This window comes from Gorilla gorilla, chromosome 1 (assembly GCF_029281585.2).
Source record: "Gorilla gorilla gorilla isolate KB3781 chromosome 1, NHGRI_mGorGor1-v2.1_pri, whole genome shotgun sequence".
In the NCBI taxonomy this organism is placed as follows: Eukaryota; Metazoa; Chordata; class Mammalia; order Primates; family Hominidae; genus Gorilla; species Gorilla gorilla.
The window spans coordinates 94,044,793-94,068,292 of NC_073224.2; the positions used below are offsets into that span (position 1 = coordinate 94,044,793).

The 23,500-nt window shown below is 41.6% G+C and overlaps 1 protein-coding gene across 3 annotated transcripts in view; it reads right to left on the minus strand.

The window, feature by feature from the left end:
• DDR2 (discoidin domain receptor tyrosine kinase 2) overlaps positions 1-23,500 on the minus strand; it is a 155,001-nt gene that overhangs the window by 67,852 nt on the left and 63,649 nt on the right. The window contains exon 3 of one of the 3 annotated variants that reach the window (XM_055364697.2): positions 10,989-11,068. The exons of the other annotated variants lie outside the window; for them this stretch is intronic. The gene's annotated coding sequence lies outside the window, so the exon portion shown is untranslated. The remainder of the gene's footprint in view (positions 1-10,988; positions 11,069-23,500) is intronic. 3 annotated transcript variants of the gene reach the window in all.

A 23,500-nucleotide genomic window follows, 5' to 3' on the forward strand; every position in this document is an offset into this window, starting at 1 on the left:
ATTTAATCATTAACTTCAAAATGGTTCATTCTTATATTGCCAAAGTATTACTTTACATCGTGCACAAAGTATGTGCTCAAAAATGGTTTTTAACTGAACTAAGCCAAACCTACTAACTGTTCAAAAAATGTTGACTAATTTACTTTTTGAAACTGTTGCCGGGCTTCAAGCTGCGAATCTCCAAAAGCAGTAATTATTTTTCTGTTTTGCTTAAAATTAGATGACTGTCAGCTAACAAACAGAGCACTGTAAAGCACCTAGAAGTATTATACCTATACCATGTACTTCTACTGCGAATCAGAGACCATCTCTTACAATATTCATAGTAACTCAATGAGGTTTGTTTTCAACAACAAGGAAGCTAAGGAGAAAGAGGTTAAAGCTAATCAGGTTACACACCTGATAGGTGACCAAACTCATATGTGAACCTAAGGCTTGTGTTACTTCAAAATCCACATGGGTTTTTGTTGTTTTTGTTGTTCCTTCTTTTGTTTTTGCTCATCATCACACTATATCATCCTTTGATCTGGGCTCCACCTACCTCGCCAGAGCTGCCCTTCTCCTCATCCTTTCCACCTCAGTCACACTGGAGCTTCTTTTCTTTTTCTTCCATTTTCTTTTGCCTAAGGACCTCCGCCAAGAAGTTTCTCTCCTCTCTTTGCCTAGTTCAAATCGCTACTAAATGGTCACTTTCTCAGCAAAATATTCTCTCATCCCCTTGATTGTTACATGCTCTAAAAACATAATGTTTCTATATAGAAATGATCATAGTTTCTCATTATATATTCATTTCTGTGATTGTTTAATTTGTATTCCCCCCCAAGACACACAAGCTCCATGTTCATTTTATTCGTTATTGCAGTCTCAACACTGCCAGAGTGCCTGATAAGTATTTGCAGAATGAATTAATGATTGCCTTGAGCCATATATTCAGTGACTACATCTGGTGATTCTAAATTCCATACCCTAAAAGGAAGTATCTCTAAAGCTTATTGTGAGCAGAATCACCCTTTTCTGCACCTTCAAATGAGTCTTTCCAAGGGTTCAATATTTAAACAATGTGACATGTGAACAGAACTCAAAAGTATACATGGAAGCACATCAAGGAGCTGCTAGGAAAGCCCTTCTCTACCCACTTCTTTAGTTAGTAGTACAAACCCCTTTGACAATTTACTTAAACCTTAAGAAATAAAATTCAAAATGCAAACACCCCTGGTCAAGCCATTGGCCTTCATTCATTCATTCAGCAACTATTTTGTAAATATCTATTAGGTGCTATTACAGGTGATAAGCACATCAGTAAAAAAGGCAAAGAAGGTTCCTGCCAACATGGAACTTATAGTACATAAGAAAACAAGTAAATGAAGAAGAATTTTAAAGAAACATATGTACAGGGAAGAAAATAAAATAGAGTAATGTAACAGAAAGGGAATGAGAGCTGTTCTAGGTAAAGTGGCCAGCAAAGGCCTCTCTGAGTATGCAATTGGTATAGAAATAGATAAGCAGAACACTGAAGAGAATAAACAACCCAGAAAAGACTCATGAATAAATGGAAATGTACTACATGAGGAGGAGGGTATTTCAACTTGGTGAAGAAGTTTCAGATGCTTTAGTAGCCTTTTCAAAAGCAAATGAAGGTATATCTACACCTCACAAAAATGAAGAGCCCAAAATGTAAAGATGGAACCATAAGAATATTTCAAGGAAAATCTAGAAAAATTTGCTATGAGCTAAAGATGAGGAAGGCCTGCACAAATGAGACATGGAAAGCAAAATCCAGAAATGAAAAGAATAATAAAAATTTCCATCAAAATTCAAAACTTCTTTAAGACCAAAAGACATCATAAACATAACATGTAAACAACTGGCTAAGGTAAATATTTGAAATTGTATAATGAAATAACTTCTAGTATTAATAATCTCTATAAATCATTTTTTAAAAGCCACTAGAAAAATGGGCCAAGTAAATAAAAAGCATTCAACAGGGGAGACAATATAATGCTGTAAACATCTAGAAGTATTCAACCTCTCAAGTAGTCACAAAGACAAACATTAAAGCAGTAGTTGAATGCCAATTTTACCTATCAGACTGGCAAAACTTTAAAGTGTGATAATATAAAATTTGGCAATAATATGGCAAATGCATACTCTCATACTCTGCTGCTGGATATATAAATTAGAAGATAATTTCAATAAAAATACATATACCATAGTTTCTATATCCCATTTATTCTTATTTACCCTAAAGAAAGACTTGTGTGTGTACACAATGAGGCATGCACAAAAAAGTGCTTTGCGATATATTTTTTAACAACAAAAACTTAGAAAAATGTCTACCGGTAGGATAATGTTATTAACTATAGAATATTCCTACTCTGAAATGCTATGCAATAGTAACAATGAATGCATTAGAGCTACTCACACAGTTACAAGGGTTGAAGTCTATGACATGTTTTTAGGTGAACAAGAAGGTTGCAAAGTTTATGTAAAGCACACTATATATTTTTATGATAGATACACACTCATGTACATTTATATATATATAAGATCTGGAAGATTAAACACCATGCTGACAGCAGTGGTTCCCTCCGAGACAGAGTTAGGAGATGGACTGCTGTATTTGTCAGAGGAGATTGTGAATGGTGATCAAAGGGAGACTTTAGCCTTATTTGTAATGTTTTGATTTTCAACAAGGAAAATGTGTTCCTTGTTAATGTCATTTATATTAGCTTTTCTGACAAAACCAAACAAAACATTTTTCCTGGAAGCAGGCTATCAGAATCTCAAGGATGCTTTCTGTGCATTTCCGAGAGTTGGAGGTGTGGGGAGGAACACGTCCTATACTTCAAGAATCACTTGTTGTATTGGGAAATGTCTTAGCACATCTTGCACATGAATAGAGTGGAAGAAGAAAACAGTTGAGAATTACTGCCTGTTTCTATTTGAGAATTCCTGAACTTTATCAGTTACTTATAGATGCATTGTATCATTGAGCCTTACCACAATCCTGTGGAGAGAAATTATCATCTCCTTTTGACGATAGAAAAGTACAGCCCTAAGTCACTTCACCCTCAATTGAGGCTGTTTTACCTGGTCTGGCTGGTGCTTCCCATTCATTGTGCCGAATTAGAGTCGGCTTCTTTACCTGACTTTCTCTCAAGCCTGACCATGAGTCATTGAATGTCAAGGATCTTGCATATCTCTATCTCGAAATTAGATTAATTTTGACTTGCTTGGGTCACTAAGTTAGAAGACCACAGAGTAAGAACTGGATCCCAGTTCGCCTGACTCCAAGGTCAGTGTTTCTAGGCCCACAGCCCAATGTTTACCAAAGAACATCAAGGAGCATGTGGCTCAGAGAGAATACGTCCTTTGTAGTAAAGAACCCACTTCTCTCTTCACAGTCAAAATCCTCTTCCCTAGCCAAGCTGGATGGACATTCCAAATTGATTTCAAAGGAAGTCATGGCTCAGGACTTCCCAGATCTGACAAAAGACCACCAGCTCTCCATCTCAGGACTGCCCCCACTGGGATCTGGACAGGCCATGTGTCAAAGCCACCAGGAAACCAGGAAGTAAAATGGAAGATCAGGCAGACAGGAGTGTGGCAGCCACAACCAGAAATTAGCAGCTCTCCAGGAAAGAAAAAAGCAAGAGTCTCAGAGGTTAAATGTCTCACAAATTATCTCTGTACTTGGGTGAGCTTCTAAAAGCCTTTTTCTGAGACACATTCGGGCCAAATCATGGTGAAAGGGTAAGTTATCTGAACATTCTGCCTGACACAGTTCCAGTCCATGTAGGGTTCTTATAGGCAGGGTTTGCTCCTACCTATAAGAACTTCAATGAATATTTGGCTCATGGATGAGCCAGGAATATGTGGGCATCCTAGATCAGCTCTTGGTTGCACACACATGACACCATATTTCTCTTTTCCAACTGTCTTAGCAATCAGATCATTTCCCAAAACAAGCTTCACACTAGTGCTCAGATAGGATGGTATGGGGACACAGCTAGGAACCTTGGGAGATAAGTGCTGAAATGATTTTTGACCTGCCAAGTGAGAAAGAGTGAGCAGGAAGTTAAGTTCTCCCTCTTGCCTGGTTTATACCCCTGGTGATCTCAGAGCAAGCCCCAGCACTCTGGACTGGTGGAAACAGCAGCCCTTCAGTGGTTCAAAACACAAGCCCTACTGCAATGTCTGTTTCTTGCTTTAGATCTAAATACACATGATAGATTATATATGTATATACGTACATATGTGCATGTGTGTGTGTGTATATATATGTGCGTGTGTATATACATACGTGCATGTGTGTGTATATATGTATGTGTGCATATATATAAATATATATTCAAATGATATAGATATGAAGAGAAACACCTTTGAAATGTAGCTATAATAGTGAACTACATTTCTTTGGAAAAATACCTCCATCATTTCCACCCCAGTGATAATATGGAAAGTAAGAAGAGCAGGCAACTCCTGGATCTTTTGCTCCAACAAAATGGAAAGTTTGAGTACCTCCGTTCTTCCTAAGCCCCTCAGGAGTGACCATAATTCAAATATGGTAGAACTCTTTTTTCTCCAAGTCTGATCATTGCAAAAAACGACTTTTTCTCTGAAGCACAACTAGGGGTATATCCCACTTTAAGAAATGCCTAAAGTTACCAAACTCATAAATCATGAAATGTTTATCTACACTACAGAATAGTTCTTCGCAAAAGGATTCAATGCCGGGTAACTTTGAATAACAAATCCCACACAGTACATTTAAAATAACATTCAGTATATAAAAATATTCCATCTACTTACCAAACTCATCAATCACTAGATGAGTAGCCATTACAAAGTAATTCATCCCTTGACAAAAGAATCCAGTGCTGGGTTCCTTTGAATAGCAAATCTTTTCAGTACATTCAAAATTGATGCAACATACCAAGATCCAGTTTATACCCAACTTTTCAGGAATACAGCTTGTGTAAAAAGCAAGACATGTCTGATTTGGTAGACGGCCATTCTCTCCACGGAGTCCATTTTTCCAGATCCAAAAGCTAGGGACTATCTGAGGTGGCCTCGACTTTGCTGAAGAATGAAAATTCAGATTTCCCCCAGGGATCTTGACACTGAGCCTGTGATCTGGACTGGAGAGGAAGTGCTGGCCCTCCAGGAAAATCATCTGTGGCCTGTAGCCCAGGCCAGGCCTCTCCACCTAAGCTCAAATGCACCTCCCCTGCAGGAAAGGTAGGACCCTGGAAAGGCTGGAGTATGAAGGGGAAAAGAGATAAAGGGACTGAGGACAAGTTGGGGCAGGCAAATACAATGTGTGTGTGTGTGTGTGTGTGTGTGTGTGTGTATGCATGACTGTGTGTGGCACTTGCATTTGTGTGTGTTGAAGTTTAAGATTTGGTGGGGAGAAGAACACCCCCATGATTTAGGGCTATGTATTTTAATTCAGGGGACATTCAGGGCATTTAAATCTTGTTTTTCCTCTCTGCTGAGTCATTTTCATTTCAGATTAAACAAATATGAAGAGCAGTTTTGGAGTATTCATATTAAGCAAACAAATATGCAGAAATGAGCTTGGTTTTGGCAAGAGATGGGCCCTCAAACACATACACAGAAACAAACAGCAGAGCTGTCCCAAACATTCTCATCTCATGTTCTGTTTCTATTCCTGAGGATTTGTTGAAGTTTTCCTAACTCTCAACTTTCCTCTGGGAGTCCCAACCTCACGCTTCTCAAAATGCAGCCCCTCGGTGTGGAGCCAAAGGCCCAGAATGACCCCTTCCGTAAGTATCTGGGCACATAGGATGTGCCCCAGGTGACCTGAGGTGACCCACACTGGATGAAATAGCAAGCTCCACTTCTGCCTTTGTTATAAGACTACTTTGCTCCCCTCCATCTCAGTCTTTTCTTCTGTAAAATGAGATGCTAGAGTTTGTAGGAGAGGTGAGGGGGAAAGTGCTAGATGGCTATCTTATTCTCTCACTCCTTTCTAAGAAGACAAGAAGATGTTGAGTCACATGACTTTTATAGAAAACATCCCTCTTCCAGGGGCAGAATGGAGTCACAGAACATTGACTGCATTACTTCATTCACCTAGTTTCCTGTCTGTACTGTACACACTGGAAATGTCAAATCTAACGTCTTCATTTGATTACTGGGAGGAAGAAGGAGAGAAAATGCTAACTGAAGGCAGAGCATTTTCCAGATACAAAACAGTATTTTAGAAGTGTTATCATCCAGCATCCCTCAGTCTGCTAAGACCCTGGACAAGTTATTCAACCTTGGTGAGCCCTAGCAATCTCTGGCTTTTCATTTGGATCTTTTACTCTCACCTCTGACTTGCTGGAAACTTTTCTGCACGTGAGTATCTTTCCCAACCAGCTCCTCTCATTTTCTTTCCCACGGTACCTTCTGTCCCAGGCTCCGCAGCCCTTGGAAGCATGTGCTGGTGAGCAGAAGGTTATCTTTCCACATTATTGGGCACAAGAGGGTCAGCCTGAGGGACTGTGGTCAGAGGCTTTTGGAAGCAACCAAGGAAACATGCCAGCCCTCAAAATCATAGAACCATACGGTAAAAACCTGAAGGGACCTGAAAGCTCATCTTTCTCAATTCTCTCCAATTGGAGGTGATAAAAATAAGGCAGCCCAAAAAGCAGAGTGGCCTCCCCAGGGGCAGCAGCTGCTCACAGGCAAGGCCAGGCCCCTGGTATTCCAGCCTAGCACTTGTTCTCTTATCACGCTATCCCTATTAGCCCAACTTCCTGTTTTTCCTTCCTAAAACTCTGAGCCACCCGTACCTTCTTTAGGCCTTGTCTGTCTCTGATAACTGGTTTCTTTAAACCAGATTGAAGTTACTTCCCTCCACCCTCTGAGCCCCTGCACTCAATGTTCTGCCTCCTACCTCCCTTGCTGCTCCTTATGAGTCACCTTGTCTGAGACCAGGCTTGCTGGGTTTGAGTCCTGTCTCCCACCTCTCACCAGTGCCATGCACCTGGGCACACACTTGAACCTTGGCACCTCTGTCTTCTCACCTGTAAAAATGGGAGTAATAATGGCACCTGCCCATAGGAATGTTGTAAGGATGAAATGAGTTAACATGCAAGAAGTGCCTAGAACCTAGTGCCTGTCTCATAAATGTTACCATTTATTTGTATTTCTCTTTTGTTTTCACTGTGCCTGGCATCATGTTCTCAATAAATTTGCAAGTTAGGGGCAAAAAGCATGCCACCCCTAGCCATACCCTTATTTCTGTATCCCTTAACACCTATATAGTAAGTACTCAGTAAGTACTCAGAGAATATCTGTAGGTTGGTTGGCAGGTATTTACATGATAGTAAAATAGGCAAGAACAACAATACAAACTTCCTGCCTTTGACCAGGACATTTCACTTGGTCCATCCTGTGAGTGATGCTGTCTCTGGGGAAAGTGCCTTGGGCTTCAGCAGTCATGAAAGACCCAAGCAGTTTCCTATGAACCAGCAGAGCAGAAATCAGCCTGGGCTGAGGAGAACTGAGTGGCAGCCACTTCTGTGGGGACAGTGATGTGATTACGCTGCTCGATCAATACTGTGAGTGAGAGTGCTCACACCCCAGAACCTTCCAGTTCAGCCACTCAAAGTCATAAGGCCCACGAGCTTGTTTTGATTGTGCCATTTCCATCAGGACCATCCTACTCTTGCGGTTATGGCTGTGCTGCCTCTTGAGAGCACATGGCTCCGAAGGGCTGCTTACTTTTAGTGCAGGCCTAATCAACATGGCCTGAAGCATCACTGAGACATCAATCAATTCTATCTCATCTAGCTATAGGAACCCCTCCTGAACCCAGAAGAGATCATGTGTGATGCCAATAGACCCTCCTTCCTGATCCCTGCAGGAGACCCTCCTTGGAGAGAAACTTGGGCTCAACTTCCCAGACACCAGGCAGGGTCTGTCTGCCCTTTTGACAGAGCAGTCTTAGTGTCTTTCCCGTAACATACCAAGACTCAGGAGATCAAGGCCTACTCTGGTGTTTTTACCACAAAGAGACAGAGACCTCTCACCTTCTCTGAAACCATCCGAGACAGAAAGGATTTCTCCTCCCAGGCCTTTGCAACCATATCCTGTAATGATAACTTCAGAAATGTTATGAGTGAGGAACTTCTAAAACAGCCAGGTACTAACTAGTCTGTGGGTTTAGGGACACTTTTCTATCAGTGTAGAAAGTATGAGCTGGTTAAAAGTAGAAAATGGTACCACTATTAAAATTAAATGGAATAATGCATATAAAGAACTTACAGTACAATTCCTGAGATATAGTAAGTGCTTATAAATATCAATTTTTGAATAGCGGTATGAATAGAATGGTGTATAGGAAGAAAAAGATCAGCAGTCGAGGTGGCAATCGTATGTTTAGCATCTATTGTGAGCCCAGGACTGGCTGAATCACCTGGGGCAACACAACAACAACAAAAAGTCAGTCTTTTTTTCTTGCCAGGAGGAGATTTACATGACTAGCGCCTGTGAGCATTTGGAAAAACCAACAAGACAATGAGCAAGCAAGCTTCATGCCAGGCCATGGCTGCAGGGTTGGTGCAATAGATTAGAAGATGTATAAGTGGACCTGGATGAATAACAGACTTTAGGAAAGACCATGAAGAAAAAATACAAAACAAGCAATCATGAAAAATTGCAGTCTCAACATCCAGGCTGTTGAAAGAGGCAAAGGCTCAGGAAGACCTTCAATTGTGAGAGGGAGAAAGAAAGCGAGAGTTGAATTCAGAATAGACCAGTTTGTTCTCCATCCTCACCAATCCCTGACAGCTGTAGACCTCATAGGGACTTAGAAGGCCTTCTAAGGCTCAATTGCCTTAGGAAAAAGAAGCAGGATGGAGACACAGAGCAGTGGCTCTAAACTTAATCTACCCCTTTTTTTCTGATGTTAGGCATGGTAGAACAAAGCAGATTGGCCCAGGGACATACAGACACTAAGAGTGAAGGCTCTCTAGTCCCATACCTAGGAAGAATATGGCCCAGGAGTTCCTGCCTGAATCCCAGAGCCTGAAAGCTTCATTCAGCAGTTGGATTAGGACCAAGTGTCTGGGATTCTTTTCCTGGTCCCTACCCCTTCCTCCAAACAAGTCAGTCCCTCAGCACCTACAGTTTCTGCAATCCTTGCCAAGATAATAAAGTCATTGATCAAGAGAAGTTCAGCTTCTAACCCTTTCCATTTCATGCTTCCTTCACATTGCTGGCCGGACATTCTCTTCTGTGTTACTTTAACTTGCAGCCTCTGAACCAAGCAGTGCAGAAAATATGTTTGTTCAAGGCGATTAAACATCTATAGGCTCCATCTCCACTCAGGAAGCTTCCCCTTGAGTCACCAGCATCTGGTACCTACTCTTGATAAGTAAAGAGCCCTCCTCTCTATCCTACCAGGCCCGCTCCTCTCCACTTTCTGGCCCAGGTTAAAAATACCACATTGCCAGGGCCAAGTGTGACACCAAGGGCTTGCCCCATGCTGGCCTCAGAGGCTTCTCAATCTCATTCTCAGAATGCCCTTGCTTGGGTCTAACCTCCCAGCAACTCCACCTCTCCTGCAGAAGACTCACATTTACCAGCCCCTTTGCACAAGAGCTTATGGCTTGTGAGTTGCCCCTTTTCACCAGGTAAATGTATGCTTTCCTTCAAACTCTTGCTCCTATCTGACTTGCCTACCCACCTGTGGGCTCAGACGATGCTTTGAGGATATGAATATACATGAATGTAGAATTTTTCAGTGGTAGTATCTTTATGCATGTCTGTCTCCCTGGCTAGGCTTGAGGAAAGGGTCTTGTCATGGTCTTCTTTGTATTCTTATGCAGAGCACAGAGTTGGGAGATAATCAGTGAATGTGCTGGGTAGATGAGTGGATGGCCTGAGGGCTCTGCAGTGTCCAGGAATGACTGCTGACCTGTTCATCTCACTGCCAGGAGGTGAAAAGATGTTATACACAGATGTCATACACATTATGCTCTTATCTTCACCATGGCACTTCTTCTAGGCCATAATAATCTGTCTCCTCTCTTGCGTGATCCACTGCACCTATTCCCCAAAACTTAGCAGATAACCATTTAGTGACTTAAATTGCTCCTTAATTGTGTTAGTGTGTATGTGTGAAATTTTTGTCTCCTCCTCAAGACTGTAAGTCCCTGAAGGGCAAGAATATTTTGCATGTCTCAGGGCTTATGAGAATACTGATAAACGTTTATGGAGCACTTGTTATGTATCAGGCAGTGTGCTAAGATTTACATGAATTTTCCTCATTTGGTTCAGGGCCTCAGAAGGATCTTGAACAAGTGAAGAGAACAGAAGCAGAAACTTAGCCAGATGACAGTAAGCTGGCCTCTGGGCCTGGGTTCTAGTCCCAGATCTGCCACTCATCACCCCAGGGCCTAAGCAGTCGTCCCATACCCAGAATGGGCTCAGCTCCCTCTTCATTCCAACAAGGAGGCTGGAATGAGTGAAAATGGAGGAGTTCCAAGGCCCCTGTCAGCCCTGGCACTGTAAATTCTACCAGCCGTGGTTCTAAACACTCCAGCGGGTGCACCACAACAGAATAGAGTTGCCCCCTGATCCAGAAGGAATGCTGCTCCCCCTTTAGCCCAGGCACATACTGTATTACAGTAATGAGAGCTTTGGCTGCTTTAAATATCACAAAACAAAAACAACGGGCCGCCCGAGTTCATCATCCCCATCCAGACCACAGAGGAGCACACCGCCAGGCCGAGGCCAGAGCGACATGGTGAGAGAAGCCCACACAGTCGCTTTCAGGGATCCATTGGCTCGTAGCTGGAATGAAAATCACCAATGGCAGGGGCTGTTAAGAGGCAGTCAGGGGGACAGCCCGCAAGGTCACACTGGGACAAAGAGGCCCTGGCTGTAGTGAGATTGGATATCTGGAATCCTGGATCCACCAGAGATGAGCTGGTGCCAAGCCTGAGGCTACAGGAACCACGGTCTCTCACCTCTGGGAGAGCCAGGAGAGTCCAGCCAAAGGTCTCCACAGAAATGAGGCTACAGTCTCCCTCTGGGTCCTGGGAGGCATCTGCAAAGCAGAACAGCAAACACTAATCAGAAGGGCCGGAGTGGGTGAGCATGCGAAAAGCACAGGAGCCAGGTCCTTTTTCTCTCAATGATTCCCCCAAAAGCAAAAGGGCAAATCTTCAGGGGATTCTGGCAGGCCCTGCCTGGAAAACCCCTTGAAGCAAGAGCTATGCTGTTGAGAGTCCTTAGTAAACCCCCATCAGGTAAAATGGCCCAGGACTATTCAGAAGCCTTATCAGATAGTGCTATAGACTGGATGTGTGTTCCCCCAAAATTCCTATATTGAAATTCTAACCCTCAATGTGATAGTATTAGGAAGTAGGGCCTTTGAGAAGTGATTAGGTCATGAGGGTGGCACCCTCTTTCAGGGTCCTTTTAAAAGAGACCCCGCAGAGGTGCCTCACTGCTTCCACCATGTGAGGACACAGTGAGAACGTGCCATCCCCATAAACCAGGCAGTGGGCCCTAACCAGACCCTGAATCTGCCAGCACCTTGATCTTGGATGTCCTAGCCTCCAGGACAATGAGAAATAAATTTCTGTTGTTTATAAGGTAACTGGACTATCTTTTTTTTATTATAGTATCCAAATGGGGTAAAGTAGATAGTTATTTGATGTTGGTATGTGTCAAATCAGGGTGAAAAGCATGAACATGAAGCAACTCCCCACATGGACAATGAATAAGGTTCATGCACACTCTCTTCCTGCAGAAGTGGCTTTGCTGCCCCTTTACAACTCTCAGGCTGTTAGACTCCATTGCTCCAAGGCATTTTCTGGTGATTGGGGAATGGAACAGACATTTATCTCAGCAAGGCAGGGATTAGGGGCAGGGAGATGATTTATCTATATCCCATCTACCCCATAATAAATGGTACCTCTGCCAGAATAGAAAATCGATAAAAGATTTGCCAATATTTTTTGTTTGATAGCAAAGACACATGGGCAACTGTTTCCTAAGCTGTAGGTTCCTTGCAGGATAAGGCTTCTCAATAACTGTGTGAGCCAGGGCTTTAAAAGGGAGGCTGAAGGTCTAAAGTCAAATGAAGGATGCCACCACCTCTGCCAAGATTCTACTCAGCATTAACTGCAGGAATGTGCAGATCTGTCTCCTCTCTTGTGTGCAATAGGAGCCAATGGCGTATGATGTCATCAATCCCATGGGGATCCCGGCATGCGCACAAAGTATCGAACTCATTTTGGGAAGACAGACACACTCTGGAAAGGCTGGGGTTGGGTGGAGGGGGAGAAGCTATGGGGAAAAATCCATTAGACGTGAAAACCAGGAACTGGAATAACTACATAAGGGGAGCTTATGTGACTTCAGCACCTCCTTTTGTGAGGTTCCTAGCACACTGCTTGGCCTGCCCTTGAAGGTGAAGATAGTATCTGTCTTTATCTCTAACACTTAACACAGTGCCTTCCACAGACAGGTGATCAAGAAATATTCATGAATTCACCTATAGTAGGTGCTCAATAAATTTTGTTCCCTTTTTAACATTCTTAATCTCTTCTACCTCAGGAACTTAAGCCAATTGGAGGTTCGTGTCCTATTTGCCACACAGGGCTGGCACTAAATGGACAACAGTGCTCTGGCACACACCCTCTTCTCGTCTTCCATCTGTCCTCTCTTCCTCCCTCACACTCACCCCTCTTCTGATGAGAACAATAGCATAATAGCAGGCTCTTCATTACCTTCCCTTCTATGAACTCCTCATTGATGTTGATAACATTCTCTTGAACTGGAAACTAATTTTTTCCATATGATTCAGTTTTATCTCTATTTTTATCTCATTTTCACAGTGCCAAATATAATACGTTTATCTCATTATAAACTCACTGATATCAGGAACTAGGCTATACGTTCTGTATAGGCATCGTGGCACATAGCACAATGCCTTATATACTTCTGAACAAACTGCATATACTTTCTATCCCAAGCTATGACTTTCCTAGTTATATTTTATGCTTTATCACTCAATCTAGTCTTCTTCCTTTACACACGTTCCCAACTTCCAAAAGGAAAGGATGGCTTGAAATATTCATTAACCAGCATTTATTGAGAACTTATTACATGTCAGAAAATATGCTAGGTGATAAAGAAGAAAAAATGTATATACACACACACAAAGAGAGAAAGAGAGAGAGTATAAAAGACCAGAAATGCCACAGTTTAAGTCACTTTCTCTATTGAAGCCAAGGGAGTTAGCTAGCTGAGTGGCTTATCGGAAACAGCATCTGACCAGCTGCTGAACTAATGGTGTAATCTTGGATGAGCCAAATATTCTCCCTGAGCCTCTGTTTCTTAATCCTTCATAATGTGAGGAAGACATGTCCTCTCTAACATTATGATCCTTCTGGACAACGAGCAGTACCAAAGCTTATGTAATTAGATCCTATGGTAGACAATAAATATACTGTAGCTATTGGCATAAAGATTGAGAATCATGAGGTTGAAATAGGGTAACATTTAAACTGCATGTAACACCAATTACATTTAGGTTCACATCAACAGACTACATACTCAAAGACTCTAGCAGTAACAGACATTCGATGAATGACCTATACTCAGAGTCACACACATGAATCTAGTTGGGTAGGGAATATCTATTCAAAACCAAGAGCCAACAATAGGAGATGATACATTGTTGGTATTGTTGGTTTTTCTGAAGTCCCTGCTTGCATGGGACCTAAGTATAAGCTGCTTGCATAGTCAGTATAAGATGGAGGAGAAGGTAAAAGATATCTTTTCTCCAGCTGATGGGAGAATTCAAAAATTTTCTAAGGAGAATGAAAGAAATAATCCAAGAAGGAAGACAGAGTGACAATAATTGCAACGAACAAAGATGAAAAATATGATTCAGAACTTTATGCACAATAATGCCACGTGATGAGGAAGCTGGGAAGAAAAATAAGACACAGAGGAGAAAAAGGAGAATCCCAAACTGTACAACTAAAACTAATAAAAAGAACTAGACTCCTCAGAGAAGGTAAATTGGGCTTTGTGACTAGAAAGCTGTATCTCCAGGATGCAAAGGTTCAAGGAGCTTAATACAGCTCCAGTGGGAAGAGAAAAGTGGTGATGAGTGACTCCCTACCAAGAAAACAAGGGGATTTACTGAAAGACCTTCGAATGTTTCATGCAGAAAAAAGAGAACTACACTGGACTTAATGTTGGTCTTCAAATATGTGATGCCCTATTCTGAAATAAAAGGATTCAGCTCATACAACAGAACTCCAGTCATGACCAAGGAAGTTGCAGAGAGGCAGATTTTTATCAAAAATAAGAGGGAACACCCTAAAAATTAGAGCCATCCAAAAACGGGCTGTGCTTCTTTGTGAGGTTATGAGCTCCCCACTACTGGAAATATTCAAGTAGAGGCTGACTAATCATCTTACTTGTGAGGCTGTAGGGAGGATCCTTCTTCATGTAGGATATTGTTTAGATAACTTTTTAGATCACTTTCAGTTTTAATAATCTATGTGTCTGTTCACCAGAGTGCAAAAGCAGGTTAACTTGACATCAGCCTGACACAAAGCAAATGGATACTCATGAGCTGAAAGAGCTACTTTATTCATACTGATACAGAGTCAAAGCCTTACCTAGCAATAGTTTATGGCCAAGAGCCATATGGCTTGTAAGCCTATGAACACTCCCACATGACCATATCACCTACACACGTAAATACCAGAGCTGATCATTGTTACCTTCCATTTACTGCAAATGCCATCCGGCCCAGATACTGTGGCAAAACTAGTATAACAGGCTATCCTCTACTACAGCTGAACTGTTTAAACCAACTTTGAGCTTCAGAAGTAAGGTCTGGAAGACAAAATTAATCACTTTTCCAAGGGAGTTGGGTCAACCTATTTAATACCACTTAATAGTTGTAAAGAATGATTCTATCTACTACGGTCAGCTATAAAAAGTGTTTTAACCTACAAACATACATTAGTAAATTACCTCTGCTTTTTTTTTTTTCAGTTCTTCTTCCCATACCCAGATCTCCCCAAGTCCTAAATTATTTATCAGGGTCTTGCATGCCATTGAAATATATACCAACACTGCTCAGTGTTTCTCCTGAGCACTGCTGAATGTGGTAAAGTTTCATTTCACCACAACACATGTAGAAGACAGAATGCAAAAAAGAAAACACCGGTTTAATCACACAGCACATAGTTTCCTTTTCTGTCTCAACCAGTAGCTATAAGTGGTTTTAAGACATGAACTATGCCATTCTCGTAGTGCCCTGTAAGTAATTAATGACTTTGAGTAACACCTCATAGAGGCATCTTCTCAGTAATACCTCCTCCAAAGTCTTGCTGTGACCCCAAACCCCAATAGTAGAGTAAGAGATTCTCATTGCTTCCAAAATTTTGGTTACAATGTATGCTTTAACATGTGTAGTAAAAGGATGACCCAGCCCCAGCATGCTCATGTTTCTATGCAAATACCTCCTCTTGTGTAGAGGTCTGCAAGTACATCAGATTTCCAAGGCTGAAATCATGTGCTAAAAATGCTGAAGGCTCAGCACTCTCCATACTGTGCTAGAGTTTCAAGGTCTTAGCTGCCTGAGAATAAAATATTCCCCCAAGTGTGAATCTTCAATATGGCATGCAAATGAGTTGCATGATGTCCTTGACCTAGCTCCCTGAAAAGGGATGTGGCATACAAAACTGAGTGTCTGGGTCACAGTTATGGGGTCCACAATAGCCCAATAGACATTGCACTCACAAGGCCCTGAGCCTGGGTAGGATCCAGGGCTGATAAGGAGCACATTTACCCAAATAGCAAAAGATGGTGTTGCCAGTAGAAGCCAGGATAGTCGCCAAACATCAGGTGAAGGGTGGGAAAGTCATATGGTTAGAATCCTGCAATATTGAAAAGAAGAAATGGTGAGAGATAGGATCAGGGCAAAGTCATGGTCACTGTAAATGTGCTAGACATCCACCTCTGTGTGGTCCATTGCAGTTTAAAGAAGCTCTTTCATGAGTAACTACCTTTGTTTGAAAACAGAGTTGCAGATGCTTATGATTATAGTTAGGGCATGTGTGGGAAATCCATTTCCTAACAAATTGAGCTACATATCAACTTAGGAAGAGGTGACAATAGAAGCTAATTAGGAGGAAAAGATCTTTCTGAGTGTTATCTAAACTATTTATTTGTGAATCCAAAAATCTCAGTGTTTATGTCTAAGAATTTTACTGTAGAACTTTGCATCTTATTTTTATATCTGTGTGTTTTAAAACTAAAACTGAATTTTCACTTGGATAAAATTGATGGCATATTCGGAAATAATGACTAAGTCTTACAGAAAGGAGATAAAAGTGAGATTAAGAGAAGTTGAATTCATCGAAGATATTCTATATTTTGCTTTTATTTTTTCATGCTTTGAAGACAACAAACAAGAAGCATAGAATGGCATAACTGTATCCAACCACCTGCTGGACAGTGTGTAGAAACCATATTGCACAACCACATTTAGCCTCGAGCTGTCCTCCAACAACACTCCATACTCTTCAAAACCAATGTTCATGACACTCAGCAATCTCAAACTGGAACAACTGCTACAGTCCGTTTTTCACAGAAATTTGGGTTCACAGTACAAGACAAGGTAAGTGCTATTCCTTAAACAGGTGATATTTGGAAGTAGAAGTGTCCAGAGACTACGCAGAATTGGAAAAAGGAGATGTAAATCAATGCAAGCAGATGAACATAGATCCTTTAGAGGATATTATTAAGTCATTGTGGCCTAGCAAGGAAAGTGTTTAGATTTATAATGCTACCAAGGTAAGTTTCAATTCAACTCTGCACACAGGTTTTCAGAAGGCATTGAGAAATTCAAATGTCTCTTATCTGTTCTCAAAATCTCCTTGCCCTCTCCCCACATTCACAGGCATCAGGGAGCACTGGTGTAAGTTAGAAGCCTATTCAGCCTTCTCCTGAATCTCCCGTCATGGGAGCTTCCCATTGCAGACAACCTTGGTTAAATAAGCGTAAGTCCCAGAGAATATCCTTATAGTATAGACAATCCCAATTTTGGATTACAGATTATAAAGCTCCACACTATATGAGTCAAACAGGGTAATTTCAGACTAGGGAAGGCATGCTGATCTGCCTTCCTTTTCTTCAAAAATCCCAAGGACTGGGCTTTAGGAATAAAGCACATTACTATGAGGCTACGAATTGTGGGAGAAGGCCTCCAAAGCTAGCAATGGGAATGACTGGGAAGAATCCTCTGAACAGCCCCTCAGACTGCTGCATAGTTCAAGAAGAGAATGGTAAATTACAAGGTGCCTACAAGCCTCCCACTGGCCAGCTTCTGTTGGTAGAAACATTCCTGATGCAACCTTCTCCCAGCCCTGAGGATGCTTGAGCCATGCCCACCTATACACAGCAGGAGTTAGGGGAGAGGCAGGCAGAGGTTAGCACAACCCTAATCACAGTGCTAGGTTTCAACCCAGCTTGAAATGGAAACTATTTCCCCCATTCGCCTGAAAAATATTCACCATGGCACATCCAGAAGTAAAAAATAAAGGAGAAGGGAGAGTGTAGTAAATATATTGCCTGTAACGTGCAGGCCTGGAAGTGGCAGCGAGATAAAACACCTGGAGTGAACACAGATCATGCCTCCCTGGTGCTTTGGATGCCTGGAATGAGCACAGACCATGCCTCCCTCGTGCTTTGAGCAGCCTCAAATGTGCATACAGCAAGAGGCTAACGGACTCTGGTAAGGAGGGCGTCTACCTGAACAGCTTCTGAGAACCGAATCCCTTGACTGTTCTGCTTGGACGCAGTATCCCACAGAGCATTGCCATTTGTCTGATCTTACTCCCTTCTCAACTATCCCACCTTCTCTGTTTTCCCTTCAGTCAGCTTTCCATGTTCAATTTCATTCAGCAAAGTGTTCTAAGACAGTTTTGCTGCAGATAGACAAGCAGATAAACTGCATACATTAGTGACCAACAGATTAGCAGATTCTCTTCTCAGTCTCATTGAGGATGTATTTAATTGGCAGTTGCTGTCTTCAGTGTTAATAGCTACAGATTTTTAGGGTTAGAAATGAAGAACTCAGCCCATCTACTTCTACTATCACTCCACCAACAACCCTAACAAGCAGTATAGCTCAGTGGTTGAGCCACAAGCTCTAGAATGAGGGTGCCTGGCTTTAAATCTAAAAGCTGACCTTTACTAACTGTGTGAGTTTAAGCAAGTTCCTTAACATTCAAGCCTCAGTTTTCTCATAGAAAAATAGGATCCTTTCCAAGAGGACCATCGTGAGGAGTAATCATGAGGACTCAATAAGTTAATACCTAGAAACAGTGCTTGGCATCAAGTCTTAGCTCTTATTATTACAACTGGAGCTGTTTAAACAACTGGAGCTGGTCTCATTTCGTAGTAAATGTATTTTGACTCTCCCTAGTACACAACTAGGCCTCATACATATTAAATAATATGACATTACAACACTTTGGCAGCAAAAACAAATACACCCAAAGCAAACAAAAAGCCCATCCCCTTTGCTCTAATAAGAAACAGTCCAGGTTAGCATGCAAAATTGTCAGGTTCGATCTCATGTTGGAATGTGTTTCTCTAAGTAGGTCTAACCCCACATTTGTTGGGACACTTCAGTTTTCAGCAAATGACTATGTGAGACTTTGCAGTTTCAAGTTTTCTTTGCCATGAGGTTCTTATGACTCAGATTTTATGACCTACCCAAGAGATCACCTGGGCTCCAATAGTCGAGGTGCTCTGTGCACTCCTGCAGTGGCAAGCCTTATTTTTTTTAAGTGTCTCTAACTCCATCTCGTCTAAGAAACACGCACTCTAACCAATAGTCTTTATCCATTAATTCTATGAAGTTCAATAAAAAGATTAACAGAGAAAAAGTTGTTCAAATGAATATGTTATTACTTTCCTACTGAGCTCTCCCCAGTAAGATCATGATTAGACTCAAGGTGCATGTACCCCCACCAACTCCCACCCCCTACCCAGAATGAGAATGGGGAATTCAGCAAAAAGAGGCATGGAGGCCCACGGAGAGGGTTCTGGTTGAATCTCTTGTATAATAGAAATCTCAGCAGAGAAGTGGACTCTGGGCAACTAAGCACAGGAACCCAGGCCCAACAATTGGGAAGTACATTCTGGAACCTCAAACAGAGGATTAGCACAGTCAGACAAGTGGGGGCTTTCCAGCCCAGGGGAAGCTGGTGGCTGGGCAGACAGCGGGGGCAGGGAAGAAGGCTGGGAGGCACAAGCTGCCTCTGATTTCAGCAGGAAGAGTTGGGCAAACAGCAAGGGTATGGGTGGAGAGGAGGGAGGAAAGGGGCCTCTGGTTTAGGCTCCAGCCGGGAGGGTGTAGCTGTCAGTTGCACTTGGGGCTGGGGATTGGTGAGGTGCTGGTCCAGCAATCGCCTCCACTAAATGTGCATCCAATCAGTGTCATTTTTCAAGCCCTCACTCAGCTTTGGCCAAGGAGGCAGCGACGAAAGCCAGAGGCTCAAGCTGAAACAGGCAGGAGCCTGGAGCTCATGAAATATGACACCGAGAGGGAAACTGAAGGGAAAGAGTCACAGCCAAACAAACACACCCTCAGCCAGAGCTGGAGCCCAGAGGCCTGAGAGGGAGGCCCTGGCCTTTCAGGGGGAGATGGCCAGCTGTTCCTGCTCTCCTCCTTTCCAGGGTCACAATTCCCCCAGAAAGGGGAGGCTCTTTTTGCTCAGAGCATGCACACTCGCCACACTCACAATTTAGAGACGATCCTTTTATGAACCCTTGTTTGGTGAAACTTTTAGTGTTATTTGTTTTTGTTTTTTTTTAAAAAAAAAAAAAGGAAAAGAAACATTTAAAACATTTCCATGTCTTCTGTTGGTCAGAAGATATGCCGAACCCATGAAATTTACTATCACTTCTCTCCTACCTTTTAACCAATACTGGAATATAATGAGTGGGTTATGTCAGGGATAATCCACAGTAATAGACAACATTTAGCTCCAGAATGAGTTCATTGATTTACTTTTCAATACATAAGCCAGTAGGACCTAGTCATTAGTAGCCTTGCACATTTTGAGTCAGAGGAACTGTGTTCATAGTTCAGCATTACCTTTGACCTGCTATATGACCTAGGGCAAACCACTCAACCTCTCTGAGCCTTAATTTTCTCATCTGTTAAATGGGAATGATGGTAACAATCCCATATGATTGTTATTACAATTAAATAAGATTGTCTATTTAAAGCAGTTTTTATAGTGCCTGGCATATAGCGAGTACTCAGTAAATGGTAGCTATGAGTGTATCTGAGGCTCAAACATTTATAATTCTCCAAATAATCCTGTTAAAATAATTTTTAAAAGCCCATTTGAAAGACATTGGCACAGTGCTCCACATCCCCATTTTAAGTCCCTGCTCAACTTTCTTCTAATGCTCATGCCCAGCAGGGATCAATAGCATCACTCCTCACACTGATGGTACAAAGCATCAGCTTAAAAATCACGGCTTTCTGCGCTCAACTACATGGAAACTGAACAACCTGCTCCTGAATGACTACTGGGTACATAACGAAATGAAGGCAGAAATAAAGATGTTCTTTGAAACCAACGAGAACAAAGACACAACATACAAGAATCTCTGGGACGCATTCAAAGCAGTGTGTAGAGGGAAATTTATAGCACTAAATGCCCACAAGAGAAAGCAGGAAAGATCCCAAATTTGACACCCTAACATCACAATTAAAAGAACTAGAAAAGCAAGAGCAAACACATTCAAAAGCTAGCAGAAGGCAAGAAATAACTAAAATCAGAGCAGAACTGAAGGAAATAGAGACACAAAAAACCCTTCAAAAAATCAATGAATCCAGGAGCTGGTTTTTTGAAAGGATCAACAAAATTGATAGACTGCTAGCAAGACTAATAAAGAAAAAAAGAGAGAAGAATCAAATAGACACAATAAAAAATGATAAAGGGGATATCACCACCGATCCCACAGAAATACAAACTACCATCACAGAATACTACAAACACCTCTACACAAATAAACTAGAAAATCTAGAAGAAATGGATAAATTCCTCGACACATACACTCTCCCAAGACTAAACCAGGAAGAAGTTGAATCTCTGAATAGACCAATAACAGGAGCTGAAATTGTGGCAATAATCAATAGTTTACCAACCAAAAAGAGTCCAGGACCAGATGGATTCACAGCCGAATTCTACCAGAGGTACAAGGAGGAACTGGTACCATTCCTTCTGAAACTATTCCAATCAATAGAAAAAGAGGGAATCCTCCCTAACTCATTTTATGAGGCCAGCATCATTCTGATACCAAAGCCGGGCAGAGACACAACCAAAAAAGAGAATTTTAGACCAATATCCTTGATGAACATTGATGCAAAAATCCTCAATAAAATACTGGCAAACCGAATCCAGCAGCACATCAAAAAGCTTATCCACCATGATCAAGTGGGCTTCATCCCTGGGATGCAAGGCTGGTTCAATATACGCAAATCAATAAATGTAATCCAGCATATAAACAGAGCCAAAGACAAAAACCACATGATTATCTCAATAGATGCAGAAAAAGCCTTTGACAAAATTCAACAACCCTTCATGCTAAAAACTCTCAATAAATTAGGTATTGATGGGACATATTTCAAAATAATAAGAGCTATCTATGACAAACCCACAGCCATTATCATACTGAATGGGCAAAAACTGGACGCATTCCCTTTGAAAACTGGCACAAGACAGGGATGCCCCCTCTCACCACTCCTATTCAACATAGTGTTGGAAGTTCTGGCCAGGGCAATTAGGCAGGAGAAGGAAATAAAGGGTATTCAATTAGGAAAAGAGGAAGTCAAATTGACCCTGTTTGCAGACGACATGATTGTATATCTAGAAAACCCCATCGTCTCAGCCCAAAATCTCCTTAAGCTGATAAGCCACTTCAGCAAAGTCTCAGGATACAAAATCAATGTACAAAAATCACAAGCATTCTTATACACCAACAACAGACAATCAGAGAGCCAAATCATGAGTGAACTCCCATTCACAATGGCTTCAAAGAGAATAAAATACCTAGGAATCCAACTTACAAGGGATGTAAAGGACCTCTTCAAGGAGAACTACAAACCACTGCTCAAGGAAATAAAAGAGGATACAAACAAATGGAAGAACATTCCATGCTCATGGGTAGGAAGAATCAATATCGTGAAAATGGCCATACTGCCCAAGGTAATTTACAGATTCAATGCTATCCCCATCAAGCTACCAATGACTTTCTTCACAGAATTGGAAAAAACTGCTTTAAAGTTTATATGGAACCAAAAAAGAGCCCGCATCGCCAAGTCAATCCTAAGGCAAAAGAACAAAGCTGGAGGCATCACACTACCTGACTTCAAACTATACTACAAGGCTACAGTAACCAAAACAGCATGGTACTGGTACCAAAACAGAGATATAGATCAATGGAACAGAACAGAGCCCTCAGAAATAACGCCGCATACCTACAACTATCTGATCTTTGACAAACCTGAGAAAAACAAGCAATGGGGAAAGGATTCCCTATTTAATAAATGGTGCTGGGAAAACTGGCTAGCCATATGTAGAAAGCTGAAACTGGATCCCTTTCTTACACCTTATACAAAAATCAATTCAAGATGGATTAAAGATTTAAACGTTAGACCTAAAACCATAAAAACCCTAGAAGAAAACCTAGGCATTACCATTCAGGACATAGGCATGGGCAAGGACTTCATGTCCAAAACACCAAAAGCAATGGCAACAAAAGACAAAATTGACAAATGGGATCTAATTAAACTAAAGAGCTTCTGCACAGCAAAAGAAATTACCATCAGAGTGAACAGGCAACCTACACAATGGGAGAAAATTTTCGCAACCTACTCATCTGACAAAGGGCTAATATCCAGAATCTACAATGAACTCAAACAAATTTACAAGAAAAAAAGAAAGAACCCCATCAAAACGTGGGCGAAGGACATGAACAGACACTTCTCAAAAGAAGACATTTATGCAGCCAAAAAACACATGAAAAAATGCTCATCATCACTAGCCATCAGAGAAATGCAAATCAAAACCACTATGAGATATCATCTCACACCAGTTAGAATGGCAATCATTAAAAAGTCAGGAAACAACAGGTGCTGGAGAGGATGTGGAGAAATAGGAACACTTTGACACTGTTGGTGGGACTGTAAACTAGTTCAACCATTGTGGAAGTCAGTGTGGCGATTCCTCAGGGATCTAGAACTAGAAATAACATTTGACCCAGCCATCCCATTACTGGGTATATACCCAAATGACTATAAATCATGCTGCTATAAAGACACATGCACACATATGTTTACTGCGGCATTATTCACAATAGCAAAGACTTGGAACCAACCCAAATGTCCAACAATGATAGATTGGATTAAGAAAAT